We start from the raw sequence: 26157 nt of genomic DNA, 5'->3' as shown, positions 1-26157 counted from the left end.
CAATATCACTATCTTCCACCTCCACATTTTGTCACACTGGAAGATTTTCATAGGCAATAATAAAAACAATGTTGTCATTTCCTATAACAGTGTCTTCTTCTAGAATAACTCCTGAAGGACCTGCCTGAGGATCTTCTGGAGGAGGTGTCACTCTCAGAAATATGTCCCTGGTGGTTTGCTTGGTTTGTTTATTTTTTCCATCATAGATTTGCTTATAAGCAGATAACACACCATGAACATTTCTTTCTATTTCATAAAATCCTTCCAGTGTTGGGGTTCATGTTGTCCAACTTTTTCAGGAGCTGGGTGAGGTCTGCAAAAGCTCTGCTAAACCCTTCACTGTGAATTTTCTTGGGGATTCTTCTCCTCCTGCAGTTTTCTTTCCTCTTGCCTCTTCATCAGCTATGCACTCCTGTTCCAGTCCCAACAATTATTCAACAGTCAGTTCCTCAGGAACCGCCTCTAGGAGCTCCTCAATGTCATCCTCACCCACAGCCTTGTTGATTTTTGCAACTTCTTCATCCTAGCAAATCCTTCGATGTAATAGATGAACCTCTTGAGTGTCTTCTTCCAGAAGCCATTTATATACTCCTTGGTGACATCACCCCAAGCCCACGCAAGGTTCTTGATGCAGTCATAGATGCTGTAATTCTTCCAGAATTGCATTATCATCTTCCTCAGGTGCAGCAATAGCTTGCGCAAAGGTCTTCCTTAGGTAGTAGGCCTTAAAAGCTGCTATAACTTCTCGATCCATTGGTTGAATCAAAGAGGCGGTAGAAAGGAAAGAGGAAGAAACACTACTTTTATATTGGCATGAAGATCACATATAAAAAGAGGATATCTGGAAGCATCATCAATAATTAGAAAAATCTTGAAAGCTATGTTATTTCCCAAAAAGTAATTTTCCATTTCTCTCACATAGCAATCTAAGAGGGCAACTGGGAAGAAGCGCTGTACCATCCATGACTTCTTCTTGATCCTGTAGTACACTGGCAGTATGTGCCTACTGATGACCTTGAAGGCCCTGGTGTTCTCACTGTGCCACATCACAAGCCATTTCAATTTGTAGCCTGCAACAGTGCCCCAAAGCAAGACTGTCCTTACAAGCCGTGAAACATAGCACTGGCTTGGCCTCCTTACAGATGAAAGTCCTTTCAGGCATCTGTTTCCAGAATAGGGAGGTTTCATTCATATTGAATATTTTCTCTGGCAAGTAATTTTCCTCTGTAATCAGCTTATCTAGAGTTTCCAAAAACTCTTAAACCATATTCACGTCAGCACTCACAGACTCACCACTCAGTTCCATGTTATGTAACAAACAACAATTCTTGACTTATTTAAATCACCCAGTGATAGTAGTAAACTCAACATCGTAGTCAGGTCCAGTCTTACATTGTGACATTGCAAACAAACTTTTTGCTTTGCCCGTGATTGTCATGGTATTAATAGGAAAACACTTCTGTACCTGGTATTCAGCTGAGGTCATTAGAAGTTTCTCCATGTCTGATACAGGCCCTTCTCAAATTGTTGTTAGTCTCATTGCAGGCAATGAAGCAGATCTTCTAATAACTTCCATTTCTTTGTTCTTATTCTTCAAGGCTGGAGCTATGATGGAATGGGATATGCCAGACTGGCAAGCAATAGCCATCACTGATTTTCCACTTTCATAAGACTTAACCACTTTTAATTTTGTTTCTAGGTCAGTCATTCGACATGGCCTCTTACTGGCAGCATTAGCAGTAGATTTTGTATGCTTAGGGACCATGATGAACAAAACAACAAGATATTAAATCAAGCACAAGGGAAAATGATGCAATCAAGAGACATGGTAAACATGAGCTATTGAGGCTGCTGCCAGTGTAACATGGCATACTGTACTGTTTTACAGCCAACTTTTCTTATAAGTAGAAATACTGCACTCTAAAATAATGATAAAAGGCATAGTATAGTGAATACATAAATCAGTAACATAGTTGCTATTATCAATATCAAGTATTATTTATTATGTTTTACTTGTTATACTTTTCTATGACTGGCAGTACAGTGGGTTTGTTTACACCAGCATCACTACAAACACATGAAAAATGCATTGCACTACTACCTTATGGTGACAATGACATCATGAGGCAATAAGCATCATTCAGCTCTGTTATAATCTTATGTGACCACTGTTGTATATACGATCCATAGTTGAATTAAATGTTGTTATGCATTGCATAACTGTATTTATTTTATTCACTTAAAAACATTATCCTGATAAGCTCAGATACCATAAGTGTCTCCAGATGGCCAAAGGGACTCATAGTAATAAAATGGTCAAGAGATACTGACTAACAACAGATCGAGAGAAAAACAACACAATAAAGGTAAATTGCACTCTTCTCAGAGAAATTGGGGCCTGTAGATACAGTCAATTCATCTGATTTAGGCCAAAAATTTTTAATTAAAGTTTTATATATAATTATTATTTCTTATACCTCAAATATAGCACCAAAGTTTTAAATCTGGCAGGTAATTCTAATAAACTTTTTTTTTTTTTAATTCTCATTGCAAGCACTATCAGTCAAGGTAGAAATCCTAGAGAATTACCCATTTAAACACTCTTCCATAAGCACCACCCAAATTCTTTTATCAATATGTAAATACACAATCCATTCATTCTCAGTCATGCTCAATACCAGATAGCTTCCTACAACACTGCCAAAAACACCAGTTCTCATGTTAAACTGTGGCCCCCTTCTTAAAAGAGACAGCAAACAGTAGGAAGAATTATGAGGCTCAGTTTAGAATGGGATGATTCAAAGAAGAATTCATTGGTATTGTGTTCATAGGGCTGTTCTTCCACCTAATGTCATTTACTGGCATTTCTACACAACACAATACACGCACTTTTTACTCAAAAAGCCTGTCCCTCATTGACCTCTGAGAAATGTTCCTGAACCATCCTTTTCATACTTCTTCCTGCCCTCCCTCTCAATAAACCTTAGATTGTGACTTAGAAAGTCCTCAGTTTCCTATGACAAATTTCCCCATTTTCATGATTTTTGTTAAAAAATTTCCTCTCTTCTTTGTGCTTCTTCACCTTATCAGAAACCTGATTCTCTAGACCACACTATTTCGCTTGCTCATTCCACTGACATATGTTGACAGCATAAAATGTGCAAGGAATGTATAGTTGGAGGAGAAATACAAGACAAAATTTACTTGGCAAGTACTGTGATGAGTGTTATGGCAGAAGATTATTCAAAGTGCTATAGACTTACAGAGAATGAAGAGAATGTCTCCGCTGGGGGAGGCCAGATTTGGTTTACGGAGAAGGTAATCCCAGATCTTAAGGAAAGTGACTTGAAAAAAACAGGATATGCACTAAAATCGATGATATAATAGGAGAAACATCTTATGATTTGAAAAAGACATGTCGAAAGGGCTTTGAAATCATCCAAAGGAGAGAAGGTAGTCTTACATAAGAATTAATTTTAAATAGTTGATTTGTAGTTAAACAGAGAAGATAGAACTTAAAGTTGACTCGCTTTTCTGGAAACCTCACTAAAATGGCATTAAAGGAATTCATTTTAAGATCAGAACTCACAGTTATAAAGAGAACAGCAGAAGAGATGAGACCAACAAAAATTTGGAAACAAGAAAGCAGACGGATGAGTAGAACTGACATGGAGACCAGAGAAAGCTGAAACCAAACTGGCCATGAAGGAAGCCCAGAACTGAACTGATTTGGGTTATAGAATCCAAGAGAGTCTCGGTAATTAAAATCTTCTGGTATCTCAGAAAGTGAGCGTGTAGGTGGAGCTAAATATGGGTAAAACTGATCGAAAAGTATGAATAAGAAGTAGTAGGATTCCTGGACCACCGATATACTCCACCAGCTGGGTGATTACTCTGCCATAAAGTTGACAGAATGTTGAAGGCTTTCTTCTCTCACATACTGAACCAAGTAGACTCTGGACTTAGGTGCTCTCATCCTCTTCAAAACTTTATATACATTATATATGCTGATGCATACCAAATTTATATCCCTGGCTTGGACCTTATTCTTGAACTTCGAATTCATGTATTCAACAGTTTACCACACTTTGCTATCTTGTCACCTAATAGACATTCAAATTTGACATGTCAAGATATATAGTTCTTGCTGTGAAGAAGTACTGCTATTATAGTCACTCTCCGACAATAAACAACTCAAAAATTGAACAAAAATAATTTTTGCCATATACATATGTAGCGAATCATTATGTTGTACACCTGAAACTAATATGTTACATGTTAATGATATCTCAATAAAAAAAATATTGAACAAAAATAAATGAAGAAACTGCTTTAGTCATTCGACAAACATAATACAGGCGTTACTCTTGCATGAGGCAAACTTCATATTCCCTCTGGCTTTCTGCCTGGGAACATTTTACAAATAGCAGCACAGAAAGTAGATCACAAATAGAGAACAGAAATCTTGCTGAGTAAAGAAAGTAAAGTGAAATTTGTGAGGTACCAGAAAAGAAAGAGCTATAGAGAATAATAGCCCCATATATCTGCATAGAGATCCCCTTTAGTCTCTGGATAAATACTAAACTGTGCATGCACAGAGCAAGATTCCAAGAGGTAGTATATAAAACAACTACTCAAGGGCTGTGAGATTTAATACAAATTCCAAAGCTTTCAGAATACTGAGATTTGTTCATATTTTAAAAAGCCAAAGACTTGGTTGAATACCCCAGGCATTTAACTGAGTCCTAGAAAAGACACATCTCAGATGAAGACTTACTCTACCACTAGATTAAGGGCTATTCTAGCCTTACCCAAAGAAAGCTTAAAATCAAGTAGGGTCAAGTTGGTCGAGGAAATTTCCTGGCAGCCAGAACAAACCTCAATACTTTTTAATGGAAAACATAATCTCATTATATTTATCATTATATATAATGATATATCAGAAAAGAAAATATCAGACAGAAATTTAGATCTCTTTCATTTCATAGGCCCTATGTGGAAAAAATTTCCAAATGTCTAGAAATTAAGTAACACAATACTAAGGAAGCAAACATCAACATACATCTCATTATGTATATCAACAACATTGTATCATAAACATCCAACATACAATAAAACAATTACTAAACTTATGAAGAAGAAGGAAAAACTTATGAAGACCCAAAACCAGAAGGAAAAAGTTAGTAGAAGCCGAGAGATGCCACCAATGTAATAATTAACTGACAAGGACTGTAAAATAACTATTTAAATACATTCAAGTATTTAAGGAGAAAGTTGGCTGTGTTGAGTGAATAGACGAAGACTCTAAAAAGAGAAATCAAACCTAGAAAAAGAAGAATAAAAATTCCAGAACATAAAAAATATTTATAATGAAAAGTTTATTGTATAGGCTTAATAGTAGACTGCATAGTAGACTGCAGGAGAAAAGGTAAGTTTTGGAGACTGGTCAAAAGAAACTATGTAATCTAAAGCACAGAAAGAAGGAAATCAATCTGAAAAAATTAAATATAGCCTCAGTGGCCTGTGGAACAGTATCAAGTTTCTAACAAATATGTAATTGGAATTCTAGAAGGAGAGGAAAGATACTGGAGGAAAAAAATTAAAGAAACAATAGCCATAATTTTCCAAGAAGCTCAACTAACTCTAGCCAGATAAACACAAGAAAAACCATACTTAACACATCACAGTCAAATTCCTGAAAACCAAGGAGTAAGAGAAAATTTTAAAAAAATAAAAGAGAGAGAGAGAGAGAGAGAGAGAAGACATATTACAGGTGAACAAAGGCTGCTCACTTCTCATCAGAAATCATCCAGATGACAATGAAATGACATCTTTAAAGCACTGAAAGGAAAACATTGTCAACCTAGAATTCTATATCCAGAAAAAAATATGCTTTGAAACTGAAGGCAAGATAAATATATATTCAGATAAACAAAACCTGACAGAATTCTTAAATAATAGACCTGCACCTTGATGCTTGAGGAAAATATCAGACAGAAATTTAGATCTTTCATTTCATGGGCCCTGTGTGGAAAAAGTTTCCAAGTATCTAGAAATTAAGTAACACAATACTAAAGAAGTCAACATCAAAGAAGAAATCACAAGGGGAATTTGAAAATATTTTGAAGTAAATGATAATGGTAACAAAACATATCAAAAGTTATGACAGAATTTTAAAGCAGTATTTGAAGGAAATCTATAGGTTTAGCGGCTTATTTTTTAAAGGTGGAAAATTATCTAAACTTATCTCTCCGAACTCTAGAAAAGAAAGAGTAAAATAAACTTATAGTACAAAAATGCATGGAATTTATAAATAGCAGAAATCATGAAGTAGAAAAGAGTCAAGCAACAGAGAAAAAAATCAATAAAACAGAAGCTAGTTCTTTGAAAAGTTTAATAAACTTGACAATATCTTGCCAAGACTGATCAAAAAAAAAAGGGGGGGGAAAAAAGAGAAAGAAAAAGAGAAAATCTGAAAAGAAAAAGAGAGAACATTTAAAGAGAAATGAGTGACTATTATTAACAGTTAAATATTAATTATTTCAGCAACTTAGGAAAAATGGAAAAATTCCTCAAAAGACATAAATTATAAAAACTGGCTTAGATAAAAAAAAAAACTAGAATACTCATGTTTCTGTAAAAGATTAAATTTATAATTAAAATCTTTCACATAAAATAAACTCTAGGCCCAGATGGCTTCATTGGTGAAGTCTATCAAAACTTTAAGGAAGAATAATAGCAATCTAACATTAGACCTTTCAGAGCATAGTAGAGGAGAGAATACATCTCAGTTCATCGTATGATATCAACATAACCCTAATACCAAACTAAACGAGAACCTCGTAAAACAAGAAAATTACAATCCCTCATGAAAATAGTGTGAAAATTTCTTAATCAAATATTAACAGATCAAATCTGAATAAATATATGTATATGTGTGTATATTATATATATGTTTTATATATGTGATTGTGAGAGTTTAGTTAAGCTACTCCATGGTATTACTGCCTCTGCATTCATTTTGTTTAGCCAACTGGCTTACGGAAGCATTACATTGACACTAATTCACTCATGAAATCTCACATCCTAGATAACAATAGCCCACAGAGTCACAAGCAAATGTAAGTTTTTCATACAATTTTGCCAACAGCCCTTGTGATCAAGTCTCCTCCACCACCTCCCAGGACCTCCCACTGTGTGCCCCTTAGCTAAGACCCTCATGGAACTTGTTAAAACTCCAGTTTGGGATTTGAATTGACCAATCCAGCCTTAGCCTAGGAACCTCAAAGCACTCTACCCATGAACCTTAATGGTCCTTCCTGCACTCCACCTTTACCTCCCCATGTACTCCCTCGAGGCAGGCTGTGTACTTCCTCCAGTACCTGTGAGAAATAAACTTCTCTATTTCAATTTCTCTTGTGGTCTTTTGTTGAACCATGACTCACCATCTGACACCCTATGCTTCTTTTAACAATGTCATAACTAGGATAATACCTCATGACCATATGGGAGTTATCTCAGGAATGCAAGGTTGATTTAGCATTAAAAAATAAATCAATACAATATTGAATATCAACTCTAATTTTAAAACGTAAATAAATAAATAAATAAATAATCAATACAATTCACCACATTAACAGAATAAAACACCTCAAAAATTCTCCAATAGAAACAGAAAAAGCATTTGGCATAATTGATACTTTTTCTTAATAAAAGCTCTCAGCAAAACAATAATAGAAGGATGATATATAAGGAAACTTCATATATTTCTTTCTTTCCTCTTTTCCTATATTCTCAACAGTCTCCCTACTTTAGCCTTTGTACCCCTAGAGTCTATTCTCAACAAAGCAACAACATTATTTTGCTAAAATACAATTAGATTAATTTCGTGCTTTTGCCCAAATCCTCTGTGGCTCCAAATCTTACGTCTGCATAATATATATATAATATATATATATAATATATATTATATATATATAGAGAGAGAGAGAGAAGGAGAGAGATTTATATATATATAAATATATATATATTTATATAGAAATCTCTAAAGCAGACACTAAAAAAATACAGAGATATATGGAAAACTAGCCAATAAATTAAAATGGATTTCTAAAAAAAAAAGTAGGTAGGAAAAAGAAGGAAAGGAACAAAATCAGAGGGGGCAAGCAAAACACAAATAATATGAAGGCAGACCTAAGTGCAATCATCAAATGGTAACAGATCCACACACCAGTTAAAAGATAGTGATTGTTAGATGGGAAAATAAAACTATTTTAATAGGCCTAACTACATGTGGTCTACAAAACAAAGCCACTTTAACAGTAAAATAATAGATATAATCCTATTATAATAAAGAATGAGTAAAATATGTTTGCTAGCTCTATTATTAATTAACATTGTTCTGGAAAAGTTTGCCAATGCAGTTGGGTAAGAAAGCAAATTAAGAAGTACAAATATTGAAAAAAGGGAAGAAAAAAAATTAACATTTGTTAATGGCATCATTGTCTAGGTATAAAACTCAAAATAATGATCTGAAAAGCAACTAAGATTTATAAGAAACATTAGTAGAGTAGTAATTACAAATTAAGTAGAGTTCAATATTTTCCTACATTCCCGCAATAATGAATTAGAAAATAAATTACATTCATAAGAGCAAAACAATATATATCACCTAAGAGTTAAAATCATGAGAACTGCGCAGAATCTCTGTGAAGAAAACCACAATATTGCTATTAAAAGACATAAAAGAAAATTTTTCTAAATGGAGAACTAGATCATGTTACCAGCTAAGAAGACTTAATATTATCAAGATGTCAATTCTTCTCAAATAAATAAATAAACTCAGTGCAATCCCAGTGGGTTTGAGGATTTATTTTTGGAAACTCAACAAATGATTCTAAAGTTCATCTGGAAGAATAATACATGTAACTAAGTAAGAGAGTTTAAAAATTATAGTAATGATAGAACTTTGTCTTGCTAGAAAATAAAATGTATTAGTATATAAAATGTTAATTAAAACACCGCAGTACTGACATAAAAAGAAGCAAACAATGGAATAGAATTTCAAGTTTAGAACTGTTTCTAGATAAGCACATGATTAATGTGTTAATAGTGTCATCTTAAATCAATGAAAAAATAGTCTGTATATGGTGATGGAGTACATGACTAACAATTATGGGGAAAACAAACTAGTTTAATACTGTATGCTATATTCAAAATAAATCACAGAATTTAAATAGAAAAATAAGATCTATAGCACTAAAGGTGTGTGTGTGTGTGTATATATATATATATAATCTTGGTATGGTAAAGAAAATGACACCCAAGGCGTAGGAGAAAATTTTAAACTTGCTATAGAAACTTATTCTGATTTGATAAAAGATTACATTAAAATAAAACTAAAACATGCGAATGACTGAGAAAAATACATGCACTATACCTTTAAGGAAAAGCTCATATCAATCCATAGAAAGTTGACAAGGGCATCAAAAAAAAAAAAAAGACTAACAGAAAATAATGTAAAATTCACAAAGAAGGATATAATTATTTGCCACCTAAAAGTTAAAAGTGCAACTTACGAGCTGTACCATGCTAGAATCTTAAGTAGTCAAAGCTCTACATATGTGTTAGTAAGAGTATAGGAAAATAGAAACTCTCACATAAATAGTAAAAGAGTATAGATTGGTATAACTTTTAAAAAATAGATTGAATTTCTTAAAATGTTATAAGTATACCACTTACGAAAATTAATCCTAACAAAATAAAAATGGATTTCTCTAAATAGATATTCATAGTGGCTGATTTAAAATTGCCAGACAAAAGATGATTCTATCCAGCTTTCTGGAGGAAATCAAATCCAAACAACAATGAAGTGATTTCTGATAACACTAGGAGACACCTGTAACCCTGAACTGTAATCTTGGAGGGAAAGGGGCCAAATGCAGGGAAGGTCACACAGGGATAAAGGAAACGCCTAAAGAGACATCTGTGGCTGCAGATCTCAAACAAATCAGGCAGAGCAGTTCTACAAAGTACGTGGCACGAGAGGGACCGAGCCACGAGTCGCCTGGAACAATGGGAACAGGATGCCTGGGTCTTTAGAGGGAGCTTCCCCGGACCCCATAAAATAAGCAGAGGAGGTAGAACTGAGTAAGGAAACACGTTTTTGAGAGAAATAGGATGTCGTTGGGGAAAGTGAGGGAATAAGGAAATGGATCCTTCACCCTTATTATGAGCAGTCCAGAAAACGATGATTTACTGCCCGCCTGGAATACTGCTCTAGTCTCTCCCCTGAAGGAACCTCTCACAAATAACTGGAAGGATTCACCTCATTCACAAAAGTAACAAGCAAAAAAAGAACCTGTCAAGTATCTATGCAAAGTTACTTTTTAGGAAAATGAAGAAAAATGTGGGAAAAGCAAGTGTCAGGTGACGAACCCACATCAGAAAAATATGGCATTGCTCAGATAAAAATCATGACCAAATACATAGTCGTAAATATGGGGCACCTAATGAATCAAAGAGTTCAAAGCAGAGAACTGGAGGAGATGAAACATGAGCTGGCAGACTTAAGAAATAAATAGAAGAAAAAAAAATCCACCCCAGAAATCAAGGCCACATTAAGCAGCACAAAGAGCCACCACCGAAAACACACCCAGGGATAGTGCAAGCAAAATGATAAATGTGAATACAGACAAAGAAGCAAACAAAAAGGATCGACATGAAACAGAAAAAAATAAAGGCATAATTTTGGAAAACTAAAAATACTTAAATTTAAAACTTAAAAAACAATTCATATTTAAAAAAAAAACCTCATGCAATATGATCAACACTGAAACATATGATAGTGATAATGCTGGACTTCAAAGATGAAAAAAACTTTGGGAACTCAGGCAAAATGATTAAGTAACCTATGAGTTTGAGGCAGACTCCTACTTGTTTCTCCTGAATTTTCCCTTATTTCTGGTTGTATAACCATGCAGCTAGACAATGCATTTCCTAACTATTTTTGCAGTTAGAGTGGCCACATGAATATGTTCTGGACAATTGGATATGCACTAAAGTGAAGGGTGAAAAGTCATTTGCAATTTAAAGAAAAGCTGCCCTTCTCTGAATTTTGCCTCTTTTTCTCTTTTGCAAGATGGAACGTGGATGTGACATCATTCCATCTTCAATCTTGGGCTGAAAACAATGTTCTAGGGAATGGAGGAGCAACAAGACAGAAGAAATTGCTTCCCGGTGATATTATGCAGCAATTACTCTAATAACTTAGACCAGCCAGACTGATATATGAAAGAGGTATAAAGTTCGGTCTTATTCAAATCATTGTATCCTGTATGTTGGTACAGTATTACAGTCTTTCCCATACCTAATATGAAGAGGGAGAATTAGACTGGCTTCATACTTCACAACAATATTCAATGTTGAAAGACAGAGATATAATACTTACTGTCTTAGTTGGTTAGGGCCGCTATAACAAAATGCCATACATTGGATGGCTTGTAAATAACAGAAATTTATTTCTCACAGTTCTGGAAGATGCGTAGTTCGGGATCAAGGTGCTGGCAAATCTGTCATCTGCGGAGAGCCTGCTTCCAGGTTCATAGACAGCTAGCTGTCTTCTCACTGTCTTCAGGTAGCAGAAGAGGTGAGGGAGCTCTCTGGGATTTCTTTTATTAGGGAAATAATCCTATTAATGAGAGCTCCACCCTCATGACATAATCACCTCCCAAAACCCCACCCTCAAATAACATCAGATTGGGGATTAGGTTTTAACATGAATTTTGGAGGTACGCAAACAAGATCCCATCAAAAAGCAATTACAGGCAATAAGAGAATTTAATAAAATGTTTATGTTCAAAATTAGTAATTCCACTTATAGCTTCTAAAGACATGCTTATACCAAATCAAACCCCCCACCCCCAAAAAAATAGAATAGAAAAATTGGATAAAATAAAAACAACATCTGTTTGAAAGCATTAGAAAATATCGAGGCAGCCAGGACTTGAGAGGTGAAGGTATCCAAGAGCCAAAAGTATATTGACATAAGCCCAACATTCTGCTTCACTCTTCCTCTGAATGTATTTGTTGATTCACAAGCAGTATAAGGCCTGGCATCTGAGAATTGAGCAGAAAGGGGAGTCTATGAGGCTGAGAAGGTAAACAGCACTTTCTGGATCCTCATAAGACTGGAGAGAAAAACTGAAATTCAGCAAGACAGCTAAGACTTGAGAATAAAAGATCCTCAAAGGGAATGAAATAAACCCAATATTCAACTATAAAATTAACCTCCAGGCATTTGGTACTTCTTTAAAGGCCTCATCTCCAAATACAGACACATTCTAAGGTACTACGGGTTAGGATTTCAACATAAAATGTGAAAGGAACACGATTCAACCCATAATATATCCTAACAGGTAGAGCAAAACTTTAGGCAGTTTATTGATGCTAGAGACAAACTGTACCTCAAGGCCCATCAAGGAGGAGGAACTCTACTAAACATCCCAGGCATTTAGTTAGGCCACCTTAAAGATTACATCTTAAGACCAAATTGGAAGTGCGTTAGCCCTCACATACACTGGGATACATCTCTGAGCCAGTCCAATCCCAGACTGTACTGAAGTGAACCACCTGTCAGAAGCAACTGCAAATCTTCTCTGAAGGGACAGTATTCAGTCCTCCAGATCCTCTCTAAATTTCTTTTCATATGCAATTTCTGTCATTCAATCAAAAGCTACAAAGTATAAAAGGAAATAGAAACAAATAGCTGAAAACCAAGAGAGAAAGAAACAATAGCAGTGTTACTATTCTAGATGCATTATACCAGTTTCCAAAAGGGCCCGAAAGGTACCAAATGGACCTGAAAGTAAACTAACCACCTGTTAAAACAAAGCATAACAATCATTAAAGGAAGACAATGAAAAAAAGATGCTCAACAATGTAAACCACATAATGACCAGTATTTAATACAAAATTACTGGGCATGATACAAAGCAGGAAAATGTGACTCACAAATGAAAGAAAAAGCATTAAACACACACACACACACACACACACACACACACACACATACACACACACTCAAAAATGACAGAGATGATGATGGAACCAGCAAACAGGAATATTAAAATAGCTATTATACGGTATCTAGAATTTTGGTGGTGATCACTTTGTAGTATATACGGGTGTTGAATTATGATGCTATATATACCTGAAATTTACGTGAAGATATATACTAATTTTATCTCAATAAAAAAATAGCTATTGTAACTATGGTTATGTATTGGAGGCAAAACACACATGTAATGAGAAAAGAAATTGTATGAGGTCTAGAGATCATTTCAAAGATAGGAGAAAGCTGAACGGAACATAAATAAATTGCTAAAAAAATAGTCATCAAGAAAAAAATCTTAAAAGCAGTCAGAAAAAACATGATGAACTGAGGAACAACATAATAATAACTAAAGCATTCTCTTCATAAACTACTCAAGGTAGAAAAGAAAGAAACAATATCTTCAAGCTACTAAAAAAAAAGAAAGAAAGAAATCTGTCAATCTAGAATTCTGCATTTAATAAAAATATCCTTCAAAATAAAAATGAAATAAAGATATTTTAATTAAAGGTATTCAAATGTTAAAGTTTTTCAGACAGATAAATAATAATACCAGATAGAAAGATAAATCTACACAAAAGAATGAAGAGTATATAAATGGTAAAGATAGGGATTAATATAAAATTTTATCTCATTTAAAAGTTTTCTTTAAAAGGTAAATGTTTAAAGCAAAAATTATAATAATGTTTTGTGGGACTCATAGAAGTAAAGTTTATGACAACAGTAAGATAAAAGAGTAGAGGTGAATGGAAGTACACTGTTGTTCCTTACATGATATGTAAAATGGTATAATATTATTTGAAAATAGACTTGTTATAAGTTAAAGATATATATTTAGAATCCTGGAGCAACCATTAAAGTAATAAATCAAGAGGTTTGGCTAATAAACCAATAATGGATAAACAATAGAATTCAAAATATACTCAGTTCAAAGAATCCGAGAAAAGAGAAAACTATGAACAAAGAGATAGAACATAGAACACAAAAAAACAATCATTTCAATATTACATTCAATGTAAATTGCCTAAGCATCCCAGGTAAAGACAGAAATTTCCAGATTGAGTAAACATGAAAATATTTTAAATTGTATTCATAATTTTTTTAAAAAATACAAATTTGAACTGTAATCAGGGGTAATTTTTAACTTCTCAGGTTGGCAAAGAAAAAGTGTGCTAACACCATCATCATGCAGTTGTGGGGAAACAAGCACTCTCATACAGGCAGGTGAATCGATAAAAACTTACAGAGATCAATTAGCAACATTTATAAGAACTAGACATGCACATAAAATTTGACTCAAGAATATTACTTATAGGTATTGATGCTATAAATATCCTTGCTCATCCATGAAATAATATATATACAAAAAATATTAATTGCAGAATTATTTATAGTGGAAAATTATTGGATGCTATCTCAATGACCATCAAGAGGAAAATGGTTAAATAGAAGTAAAATTATGAACAAACATGCGAACAAAGTACTATATAATCATTAGCAAACAGTGAGGCTGCTCTAGTCAAGTGGTTCTATAGAATGTCTCCCTAGTTATTATGCTTCCTGACCAAACATCTCTTGGATTTTAATAACCAAACTTTATACATCTGTGAATCTCCCAGCACGACATTTTGTAGTCAAAGTTTACATAGAAACATTTAACGCTTGGTTCATAAAAACAAAATACATTTTCACCAAAATGATTAGCAGGAAAAGTCTTGATTTGTACTCCAAATACAACTGATAAGTTATCGGAATAAGTAGTTTGAAAATCTCAAGAAGTGTCAAAAAATGGAATGTGAATCTCTGAATGTTATTGTTAAGAGAGGCATTACGCTGAACACAAAACTACTGTTTGTTAAAAGCACATGAATTATCTGATTTTCAGAATGTGATGTTCTAATCATTTTATATCCTAATATGATAGTTTGTTGCTGAAATATTGGTCCCAACCTGGTGGTTCTCCAAACTTAATATATGAGACATCGAGTGTTTTTTTTTCTCAGCTGTGAGATCTATCAATTCCAAGGAAACAAAAGGCTCCAAAAATTGTCCTATAATTTTTCGTGAAGAGAAAGGAATAGGATCAGGGACAGCAGATAAGAAAGATATGTGAAAATATTTACAAAGAAAAACAAAATATGAGGTCTAAAGATAATTTTTAGAATAGAGATAAACTGAGCAAATTAGCATGCAGAGCTAAAAGAGCCAGTCAAGGGTACAAGTTTAAGACCAAGAATAAAGAGGAGGCATTTGAGAGAGTAAGGCTCCTGAAAAGGTGGAAAAGGTAGGTTACAACACACTGGCTGAGGACTGAGCTGAACAAGAAGGGGCAGGATATTGAAACAAAACTCCAGAGCATCTAGACTAGCAAGAGGGTCAACAGATATTGGCTGATGGCAAGAATAAATAATGAAAGGGAAGCCAGAAGAGTGCTGGGCTTTTCCCTGATTGCTGCTCCCAGTGCCATGATGCTGAGAGCAAGGGAGAATGAGAATCCCGTTTGAGCAGTATTCTCAAAGGGAATTGAATTTTGCTGACAGGAGGTAGAGAGAGTCTTTATTTGAGAAATTTATATAAGCTGCGTACGGTTTCTTTGGCCTCCTCTATACATAGACAGTCTTGTCATTAATTTATCATTGCCTCCCTAGCTTGCTTCTCCCAGAACTAGTCCAGACCTCTGCTGTAAATCCCACAAACTTCTATAATCCTGACTTATTTTTCAGCAAACAATGCTAAGTCTCTTTCTTTACTGAGAGGCTCGAAACCATTCAATATAAGCATTCTCATGGAATCTTGTTATCTCACCCCCTAAATTGTGAAGAAGCCTGGGGCTCCTTAGGCTGTACCACTGATGAGGACACAGCCTCATCATTAAAGCTGTATAGCAGAGTTCGCTCTTCTCTGCAAAGAGGACACTTTTGCTCCTTGCATTCATGTAAAACAACTATTCTTCACTGAATTGAAAATCACTGCCTTGGCCCTGTTGTCCTCTGCCTTGCACCTCCCCATGCTCAGCTCCTTCAAACCAAGAACCCTTTCTCAAGACCTTGAGAAAGATTTTTTTCCCCAGATGTAAAAAATCCCAATTTTTTGGCTCCAGCCGCTAGATTAAAAGCATCAACAATCCATGTGAACTACCATGTTGTACTGCACAGGTAAAGGAATAAAAGCATTAGAACTGATTCCATAAACCAGGCCAAAGCTGGAATTTACCTTGAACTTCTGAGTCTTTTTCACCTACTCTATTTGGAAACATCCTAGTTCACATTTACTTTCTCAATGTGCACCTTTCTTAGGAGCTTTCTAATTACATCCAATCTAGTAATTCTAAAGCCGTGAGAGTGTTTCAAAAATATTATTTTCTATAATGTCTTCAAACTTGGTAATATATATTTACCCAGATGTCGCCTGATCACATCTATCCCATGGGTAGCTAGGTGAAATGAGCTTTAAGTCTCCAATTCCAGTCTGCAAAAATCTGAAGTCCTACCCAAGATTTCTGCAAACTCCAAGACCTCTGTCCTGATGATCTCATCTGCTCAGTTCTACATTGTCAGTCCAGAAGTAAAACTCAGCCCCTTCATTAATTCCCACAGAAAAGCCTCCAATCACACAAAATATAGATTTACTGACTATATAGGGACCACAGGGGAAGATCATAGCCTGAACCACAGAGCAAACAACTCAAAACTCCATGCTGATCCTTCTTCTTCTCTAGGGTCCTTTCTAGCCATCTCACCACTGGGGATTCCTCTACTGGCCCTTAACAGCGCTCAGCACCTAACTTCATGTCTTTCCATAAATTGCCTTCTAGTCTTCCTCCCCACCCTCTGCAGAAAAACCCAGACCCTGGAGGTTTCACTTTCAAGGTATTTTTCCAGACAAATATTGTTTTTCCCATAAGAAGAATTCTGATGCAAGCTGTTAAGTTTAGATTAGAATCCATGTTAATTTCTGGAGATAACTTAATAATTCATTCAAGTCCTATGTTCTTTTGATTTTTTGAATGAAGAAACTGAGGCTCCGAAATCTTAAGTGTCTTACTTACTTTTACTGTGTAACACAATGGTTACCCAGACCACCTGATTCAGAATCACATGGGTGGTTTCTTTGTTTTTTAATGCTGACTTTGGGGCTATACCCTTGATTTACTGAACCAGGATTTACTGAACAAGCTTCCCAAATAATTTTTAGGCACACATAGCCATTGCCATAGATTTATAATTTAAGTACTAGAAGAAGAAGAAGAAAAAAATGCAAAAATCTGTTACAAATTTAATTTAAATCCAAGCTGTTAAGAATGACAGTTTGGATTCAGACAGCGCCCAAAAAGACTTTGGACAACTTTGACATAGGACAAAGTAAATAATAGTGTCGTTTTGGTGGGAAAAACACTAGACTAGGAGTCAAGGCTAATTGTGTGACCTTGAACGAGTTACTTAACATCTCTGGACCTCAGGTTCCTAGGGGAAAATACTGCTTTCCCGACTTAACTCCAAGGATTATTTGAAGGATAAAATGAGATCATGTATGTGAAAACACTTGTGGGAGGAGGGGAAAATAAATAGCTCTCTACAACTGCTAGGTATTATTTCAAAGTCCTGCTTGGGCCTGGAAAATATCAATCTTCTGCATGTTACCAGTATGCTAGTAAGGCAGCCTGTGGAGTTTTTCAAGAAGCCTGTAGGATCCAAGTTAGGCAGCTCATTGCTCAGGCTGAGTAGCCAGAGAGGGGAATTCTTGATTCAGAGCAGCATCTGTTAGTGATTAAGGTTTCAGAGGCATGTGCCCGAACTGAAGGCAATGGTACAGAATTGGTCATAGCAACAGTCCCAGTTGTGAAACATACTCCATCCTTAAAGTAGATATGAAAGGTAAACACAAAAGCATTATTCTAGAATCACATCAAACAAAATGATGCTTGTTTAACATTCTCACAACCCAGGCACAAGCAAACACAAAGGGAAACAACAACAGGCAGAGGCTTTTGTGAAAGAAAGAGATCTCCAAACAACAGCCATCAGCAGCAAATCAGAAGAGCTCGCGTGTGCTCTATTAATTGCACAGTGGGCCTCTTTGGCATCTGCTCCCTGACATGTTCTTTTTTCTAAATTCAAATTTGTTTGATTTGGATCCTTAGCAAAATAAATAAAATAAAATAAAATAAATCTCGTATCCAAAAAGCACTATAAATTCTGTGTCAGAGATTTTATTATTAAAGTAAACATGTTTGCTATAACTAGGGAGACATGACAGACTTTGAACAAAGACCAAAAATGCAGTGTGAAGAGGAGTGATCCCAGGACTTCCAGGTGGGCCAGGGGGAGTGAGACCTTCTGACACTGGTTGGGATGGGAGAAGGTAGAGGTAGAATGAGATCCCCAGGTGTTTATTGGAGTTATTTTGTGAGCGTGTGCGTTATCTGTCTATAAAATATATTTGTGCTCAAGTTGAACTTCGAAGGCCTGGAGAGGAGTCTGTTGAAAAATTTAAAGAAAAAGACAGACTAGAAATTTAAGGGAGGTGAGAATTTACTGATGAAGCTGTAAATTTCAGTTGAGGGTACACGAGTTGAAACCATGATGCCCTTCATCAGGGCAGAGCCCTGGTTTTTATGCAGAACCCCCTGAAGACACCCAGAAAACCAGCAACTCAAATGGCCTGGCTGGTTTAAGTTTCATCTTTCTAGAAGCACTTGAAGAGTAAGCAGGGAGAGCTGTCTGTGCTTATACCCGAAGCAAGTAAACAATAAAAGAAAAGGGGCAAAAGCTCTCTGGATGATAGACATATCGAATGACAACCTTAGCAAAAAAAAAGCTGCTCGGGGACAGGTGAGCACTGGGCCTGAGGGCCGTAGTCACTGCGCCCAAAGGAGAGAGAGAGTAGATGAATTACGGCCATTTCTATTTGGTTAGAAGTTTGTTTGTTTGTTTGTTTGTTTGTTTACTTGCTTGCTTGCTTACTTGCTTGTTTTCCATCTGGAACTGAATAGTCACCTCAGAAACTCAATCTAGCCATAAATCACTTAAATCTTTCTTACAGAAACTACTCCTTTAGGGGCATGAAACAGACTAAGAAAATAATATTGTGGGATACAGCAGAAAGTTCATTGAACTAGGACCAAAAAGACCTGGGTCCTAGTCCTGTTTTGTAAATTACTGGCTGAGGTGGCATTTCAGGTGGGACATATAGCCCGTCTGTGTATCTTCTGGAAGCCTGCATTTGGGGGGGGGGGGAGTAAGAGGGGGTGCGAAGAAATGGAAAGGCAATCTCTGCGATCCCTTCCAGTGAAAACAGTCCATGATTCCAGTTAGCACAGAAAATAATTGAGGAAGTCTGGAAGGCTATTTATCAAAACATTACTGAAGGCTACTCTAGGGGAATGGGATTAGGACAGGCACAGAGAGACAAAAGAAAACAATTGGAGAATGCTTTCGGTGGGGAAAAACGCAAAGGCAGAAGGGATTTTTAAGTGAAATATTAAACAAGAAAAGGTCCAGTTAGCATATAAAATAATAAAGTCTGGAAGGCCATATATCAAAACATTACTAGTAGTCAGAGTATAAGCATGAAGCAGGAGCGCAGGGATTTGGGAGAGCCAAAGCATGAGTCTTTAACTTTCCTCCTCTCTCTCCTGCCATGGGAAAAGCCCATAGTAGAGCCTTCGAAGGCCACTCAACTCCATTCAACTCCTCTTTGTCCTCTGGGGCCCCACCCCCCATGCCCAGTGGCAGAGGGAAGGGGGAATGGGAGAGGCTTGCCTGGAAGCCTTCCCTGCAGCCTCCTGTGCAACACACCATCTCATTTTCTGTCACAATGTGAAGAAAGCTGAGCTTGTATTTTACCCCACAGTGATAGCGGTACTTTCCCTGGAGATTTCAGCATCATCACAGCAGCTTCTTACATCATCCTGTCTCTCCTCCTTGTCACCATCAGCTTCAGGGTCTACAGATCTGTCATCCAAACTGTACAGAAGTCAAAAGAAGACCATGCAATCTCTTTTTGGAAGTTTTCCACAATTGTGACAGTAACTCCATTGACAGGGTCCCAAACTCATCACATGTCTGTTTCTGATGGGAAAGTTGGCTGTCTTCATGTGGCTGACCCACGTTGCTGCAGCTCCAATGGAATTGCCTTTTTGATTGTTGCCGAACTGTAAATTTTCAGCGTTCCAATGAAAAGTACAAACCCCAGAGTGATTACTGTGTTGTGTCGTGGGAATCAGACCAAGGTAGTTGTTGAAGGACCCAAGTAAAACTCTCTGGCATTCCAAACAAGGAAGAAAAAGCATATGGAAATCAAAAATTTAATGGTCACTAAATCGCCATTGAAGAGTTATAATATCACACTGGTACTATGAAGGAATCTGTCCAGTGTCCACTTTCGAACTTTTTTTAATCTGATGTTTTCTCACCTTCTGTCTCTTTACTCTCAGTACCAAGTTCCAGAATATGTTAGATTAAAATGGAATTAATATATCTGAAACTAAAAGAATAAGAAAAGATTCAAATTAGTAGATAAATAGAAACTGTAAGAGTAGTGGAGCTTTTGCCTGTAGCTTGAAAAGGCAAAGGGTGAAAATAAACACAGAAATGAAAGATAAAACACACTTTCTAATTCTTCTATTTAAAATGCAAGTCTTGGTTTTAAATCCATTTTCGACCATAATTTTGCCCTTATTTAAGGAATTATGATACCCTATTGGGGGGCAAGAGTGGAATAATGGCTATCTAGTTAACTTTTACATAATCCTTGGGTTATTTTTTCTCTCCTCTGATCTCATCTTCTATTCTATAATGTGAACAGTTACTCATTATCATCTGTCTTCTTCTGCCTCACTGGTCAAAATAACTTTCAATTTTATTAATAACCAATAGGTGATACTAAAATCCCTGAATTTTAAAATGCTATCTGATAAATGAGATCAAAACCAGAAAGTTGGCTCACTGATGTGACTGACTGCCACTCCCTTCCCCATGTCCCCTTAGAAAATGAAAAGGTTTACCATTTGGGAAGGTGGTCGCTGTTTTATTTCCTCTGGACATGCGTTCTAAGCTTTAATATGAAAACAGTACTTTCTATCTTCTCCCCTATCTACCTTGAGCTTAACAGACAAGGCTGTGCTTTTCTTGTGAGATTAAATGTTTATAATTTCTATAAAAATTAGTAGTTGTCTCTGGGTACATGGACATGCAAGCAGTTCCCTGAAAGTAATTTGAGTGGGTATACGTGAATAAGTAATTATAGTAAGGGGATTCATAATTGGGAAAGGGTCTAAATATGATTAATAGAAAAGAATTTCTGGACGCCATGACCCCGATAAAGGAAACATACCTATGAAGTGAGAGTTATGCTCCGCTACGTTTTAAAACCACTTAAAAATTGGTTTAAATGTTATTCCCATGGACAGCAGGGAAAGGAGACTTAGATTTGGCCTAATTCCTGACCCCTGGCCACCAAAATTCACTTGACAGCATCAATGCCTCAGTTATCTTTATTGTAACTGAACAATCTCCACAATACCATAAAAAGACATAGACAAATGGTGGAGTAAGTTCAGTAAAATAAGTAAATATCTCATTCGCGGCCTCCTTGAGCTGATGATGCTCTTATGCTGTTTAAAACTTCATTTCCTTGGAAGCCCAAAGGGTAAGGAAAAAAAAAACAGACAAGGTCAGCTTTCTGGTCTATATCAGCACTAATTATGAGTCTAAGACATCATGTGTGGTTGATTAAAAGAAGATGCAATTTTAAAATATTAATCCCTAAGCTTATCAAATCTAGAACAACAACAATTAAATAAAAGCTCCAATAGCACTAAAAGGAAAACTCTCATGAAGCCCACGTAGCTGAGCGCTGTCCTTATCTAACTTCGGTTTCCTTTTCACAGGGTCACAGAACCCACAGAGGCAGAAACGAATGGGTTTTGTACAACCCTGGCCTTCTCCTAGAGCCTAATTATTTGTTCTCAGAAACTCAAACCACTTCACTATACTCACGCAGGCCAGAAAGTTTGCAGGTAGAGCTGAGCCAAAGAGTCTGGTTTGGCTATAAGAGCCAAAACACGAGTCGACCCATTTGAGCTGACTAGACACACAGGCAAAAGAAAATTCAAAAAGTTATATATGTGTGTGCGTGTGTGTGCGTGTGTGTGCGTGTGCGCGCACATGTGTGTGTGTGTGCGTGCGCGTGTGTGTGTATGCGTTGGTCTGTGTTGTATTTGTGCAAATACTCACTGGGGCTGACAGGAAGGCTGACAGTATTTTCACTGGCTTCTCTCTTCCTTGGCTCATCTTTATTGTTGGAGGCAGAGCAGCAAGCAGTGCTAGATCCTGACTGACTTTAATTTGCCCACCTTATTTCTTGACAAGCAGGAATAGAAATTGCAATACTCTTTGTTTTTTCTGCAGCTGATAAAACTCTCTAAGAGGTTCCCCGCCCACACTTAAAGCATCCTTCTTCTAAACCCAAATATGCTTCCAAGATTCTGTATAGTATCTGCAGTAGAGAAAGTTGTTATTCATTTATTCAATAAATGGTTGAACTTCCATTTACATAGAACTATGCTAGGCACTTTGAAAAATTAAATAAGCAAATAAAAAATTAAGCATAACATGAAGTTTTGAAATCTAAATGTAGGATAAGAAAATGTTTGTTAATAATGTAATGTTTGCTTTATAAAGGCACAATACGAATCTCTCTTTCAATGTCTAGACTAGGTATAGAGGTAGATGATAGATAAGAGATAGGGAGGGAGGGAAGGAGAGAAAGGAGGGGAAGAGAGAGAGAGAGAGAGAGAGAGAGAGAGAGAGAGAGAGAGAGAGGAGATGAGAGAGGAGATACAGATAGTAACTCTCCCTGCCAAATAGGATTTTCTTTCTGCATCTCATTTAGAAGTTTTTGCACATGAAGGCCTAGCCCTGGACAAAATAGTAAAGTGGATGGCCTTTACCTTTAGGGCTTCTCAGTGTTCCTATAGCTTTTCTGTCCTTTCAGGGTCCATTTTGCTCATGATTACCCTGGCTGCCAAGGGTTCTCTACTCTGCCCCTTCACTCGACAGTCCATTTTGGTCCTTGTAAATTCCCTTTCTTCCCAGCTCCACTTTACAAAGTGTGCTGTTCTTTGAGGGTGGCTATTCAGATACACCAGTTGTGCTAGATTACCAGCAGGCAGCACAGCGTGCTGGGTTTGTAAGCATTGGTCTTGGGTTGGTTTAGACAACTATGTGAAACCTGGCTCAAATACTTACCAGTTTTGTAATCCTGAACAGCTTGCTTAACTTCGCACCTCAGTTTCCTTTTAGGTAAGATTGGATAAAGTGGGATGGTGGCTAATCTTTTATTTCATCTTAACTATGGTACCTTTTCTAGTCAGTTTCTCCATGAATTTACATGCCACTAGGAAAGAAAAGAATGTTTTAAATTAGGCTTGTAAGACACCATTGATTGGAAGATACATCCCAATTTCAGAATGTTAAAATGTTAAAAAAAAAAAAAAAAGCGTATCTTAAAAGCAATTAAATACAACAGTTTCTACCTCATAGGGTTATTCTCAGTATTAACTAAGATAACCTATATAGAGTGCTTAGCACAAGGCCAGGTACAAATTAAACACTTGAATGTTAGCTAATATATTAATATGTTACTCCTGCAAGATAATATACTCCATTTTAACAGTGGTTTTTTAAATGCAATGTCTTAACATACAAAGTCCCTGGGGGTCCAGGTATGGGGGCCTGGAGCCAATGTAAACATGCTTTATGGGTGGCTTAGACTTTTCAATGACCTCATTCAGGTTACACTTCTTGTAAATTATTTGTAGGATTGCTCCTACTCAAAATCTAGTGACACAAGTCTGGGATCAGAACATTTTATCACAGTTTAGACAGATTCAATCCTGTGTGAAATAATTAAATGTTTCAAAAGCTTTCATAATCAAATGACGTTTAGAAACCACAACAGTCTCACCAAAAAATCACTTTCCTGGCTTTTTAGCTTTCCTCTAAACCTAAAAAGTTATTCAAAGCACTTACGATTATTTCTCCTTAGTATTCTAATTTCTGTCATTCGATGTGTTAAATTAAAAAAATGTACAAAGACAAAACAGGAAAGAATACCTTTTTACTACCAGAACAGTCATCTGTCAAATGAGTGACATTATAGAACAAGAATATTTTAGCAAGCACTTTGAATGACATAAATGTCCCAGATTTAGAAATCTAATTTTGTCACCTTTATATTAAATGCAACACAGAAAAATCTAAAGACGACAATCACCCAGATATGATATACAGCACAGATGTAATACCCCTAGAGTGTGCCGTAAAGCATCATTCTTTTATAGGTCTTCAGTTTAGTCTGCAGCATGATAACTTGTTTATGCCACATTCCTGTTTGCAAAGTAATACACTGACAATGTTGATGTGATTTTTTAATGAATTGACTATTAGTGTAACCGTTGACAATATGTTGCCACAATTGCATAACTTCATAAAAGTTTTCATCTCAATTTTGCCAAAAATTTCGACAGTGCCTATTTATAACCAATCAACCATTTCCAGTGAGTCAGTCCCTCTTGCATCTCTTACATGAACATGCTTTGATCTAAGGGGATTAATGAGATTGACTAAAATCCTTCGTCCAGGCCTCTATCACCTTTCTCGTGTCACTGTAACAGACTAAAATGGTCTCCCTGTTCTCAGCACTCCAGTCCATTGTCCCTCTGCCAAAGACAGGTCAATCAATTACTTTAGACCGAAGACCTGAGTAACACTAATATCCACTTGCTCAAGCAGAACTTAAGAAATAGCACATGCTAGAAGACAGTTATTATAATTTGCAACGTGAGGCCAGAATTGTACACTCAGCACTTCTCCACAATGCTTTATACCTCAGAGAAGCTTAAAACTTGTTAAATACATTATATGTCTTCAACCTACAAATTGATTATACTTCAAAAAAAATACTCATTAGTCTACATGAGTTCTTGAAATCAAAGGCCTATAGACACTTAACAACGAATTTGCTTTTAAGCTTCTTCTAGTAGAGAAGTCTTGAGTATAGAAGAGAATGTGTCACATATAACTATAATTAATTCATCTCAAACAGATTTCATTAACTCAAAGATTTTTTTCTAACACCCAGCTATAGGAGATTGGGAAAGTCCTCTAAAAGAATTGTAAAGATAATGCATTTTCCAAGATAAAGTGGATCTAGGAATGTTGTTCAGAACACCCCCAGACCATCAGTCTTGCAAGAAGATAGCTCTGTCCTCAAGAAACTGTGAAGCAGTCTGCTCCCTGCTGATAAGACTCAAGTCAGTCATCTAAATTAGAGAAATACCCTCGAAATCAACATGGGGATCATGAATGGGAAGGGATCATCTAGTCATTTTACTCAACACACTTATTTTACAAATGGGAAATTTAAGCCATAGACTATCTATATGACTTGACCAAGTTCAGAAAACTTATCAGAATCGGAGACATAAAGAACCCAGGTGTCCAATTTCTTAAAAATATTTTTATTGGGCTGAATTTTTAATCTAGATTTGACCAGAACACAAACTGATTGTTAAATTTATTTTCAGGACATTTTATACATGGGAAAAGAAAGAAAGAAAGAGAGGGAGAGAGAGAGGGGGAGGGGGGGAGAGAGAGAGAGAGAGAGATCGATAGATCGAGATAAATCAATAAAGAACGAAATCAAATCACGCCATCCAATCAGAGAAAGAAAAAAAGATAAATGACCGCTACCAGACCAAACAACACAACACCCTAACAACCTCCCTCCCTCCCTCCATCCCTCCTCCATCCTCCTTTTCTTCCTTCACTCCTTACTTCTTCCTTCCTTCTTCCTTCCTTCCTTCTTCCTCCCTCCCTCCCCTCCCCTCCCCCTCCCCTCCCTCCCCCCCCTCCCCTCCCCTCCCCTCCCCCACTCCCCTCCCTCCCCGCCTTCCTTACTAGCATTACGAAGGAAGGAAGGAAGGAAGGAACTGCAGAGTTTGATATCACAGGGTAACACATATATCCAGGGTCAAAGAGTAG

At 36.4% G+C, this 26157-nt stretch overlaps 1 long non-coding RNA gene across 1 annotated transcript in view; it reads right to left on the bottom strand.

The window, feature by feature from the left end:
* Nucleotides 1–13717: 13717 nt before the first annotated feature.
* The window catches only part of LOC107501165, a 38485-nt gene continuing 26045 nt past the window's right edge, over nt 13718–26157 (bottom strand). Inside the window, exons 2-3 of the long non-coding RNA XR_001594695.2 lie at nt 23362–23509; nt 13718–20596 (exon numbers count right to left, since the gene is read on the bottom strand). This is a non-coding gene — a long non-coding RNA (uncharacterized LOC107501165). The remainder of the gene's footprint in view (nt 20597–23361; nt 23510–26157) is intronic.

The sequence above is a fragment of the Rousettus aegyptiacus genome, unplaced genomic scaffold, assembly GCF_014176215.1.
Source record: "Rousettus aegyptiacus isolate mRouAeg1 unplaced genomic scaffold, mRouAeg1.p scaffold_m13_p_2, whole genome shotgun sequence".
In the NCBI taxonomy this organism is placed as follows: Eukaryota; Metazoa; Chordata; class Mammalia; order Chiroptera; family Pteropodidae; genus Rousettus; species Rousettus aegyptiacus.
The sequence above is the reverse complement of the archived record's forward strand: the minus strand, read 5'-3'. Positions and strand labels throughout refer to the sequence as shown.